The sequence below is a fragment of the Sinocyclocheilus grahami genome, unplaced genomic scaffold (genome assembly GCF_001515645.1).
Source record: "Sinocyclocheilus grahami isolate Dianchi unplaced genomic scaffold, SAMN03320097.WGS_v1.1 scaffold427.1, whole genome shotgun sequence".
NCBI classification, from domain to species: Eukaryota; Metazoa; Chordata; class Actinopteri; order Cypriniformes; family Cyprinidae; genus Sinocyclocheilus; species Sinocyclocheilus grahami.
The window spans coordinates 338,242-339,169 of NW_015505606.1; positions in this window are offsets into that span (position 1 = coordinate 338,242).

The window sequence follows — 928 nt, forward strand, 5'->3', positions numbered from 1 at the left end:
GACAGACTTTGCTTTCGGAGATACCGGAGACATCTGAGGACACTCCGCTGCGCAGACCAAACCTCACGCAGCATCACCATGAGATTCTTCCATCCACTCTATCTCCTTCTGCTGCTGCTCACAGTCCTGTTCATCACCAGCGCCGAAAAACAAGGTACATAACCTCAAGACCTTGTTTCGAGGGTACATGCATTCAACTAGTTAAAATATGTAGACAAAAAATGATGTGATTCAAAAAAGTCAAGTCTGTTGCGTTGTGTAGCACTGTATTTAAACAGTTGCAACAAACCCTTAAAAAATTATTTGTTGACCTGCAGTTCTAACTCATTTATCCTAAAATATTAAGTCAACTTTATTTAGATGCCTACAATTCCAAAGAATCACATTAGTAGTGAATTACACTGATTCTTTTAAAGCAATAACTGATGCACTGGAGTGTGAAGCACCTAACTGTTTAATCTACAGCACACAGCAAAATAATTCACATTTTACCTGAGTTGTGAGCTTGCAGTCTGAAGTGAATGTGAAGAGAAAAGTGTAAAGTAAAATAGGCCAAAAGAAAGAAGGGCAGCAAGCAAAAAAATTAAAAAATAATACAGTGCAACTGATTCACAAGCAAATGACTCTTATGAGCAGGTTATTTTAATGGTTTGAATCAGTCTAACGAATTGCTCCCTCAATGAACTCACTGAGTGCTCAGAGCGGTAACTGAATCAACATCTGATTTACTTACTAAACTGCAAGTTATCTCGAAATGATGTTTTGTGTAAAAAAGGTTGGTAAAAAAAAAAAAAGGCCTATCGTTACAGACTGGTTGTTCACAGGGAGTAGTTAGTTAGAAGTAGTTAGTTTAGGAAGATAAACTTCGTAATAAGCTAGGTCTATATTTTAAACTATATTATATATTTTTATTATATTATGATATATA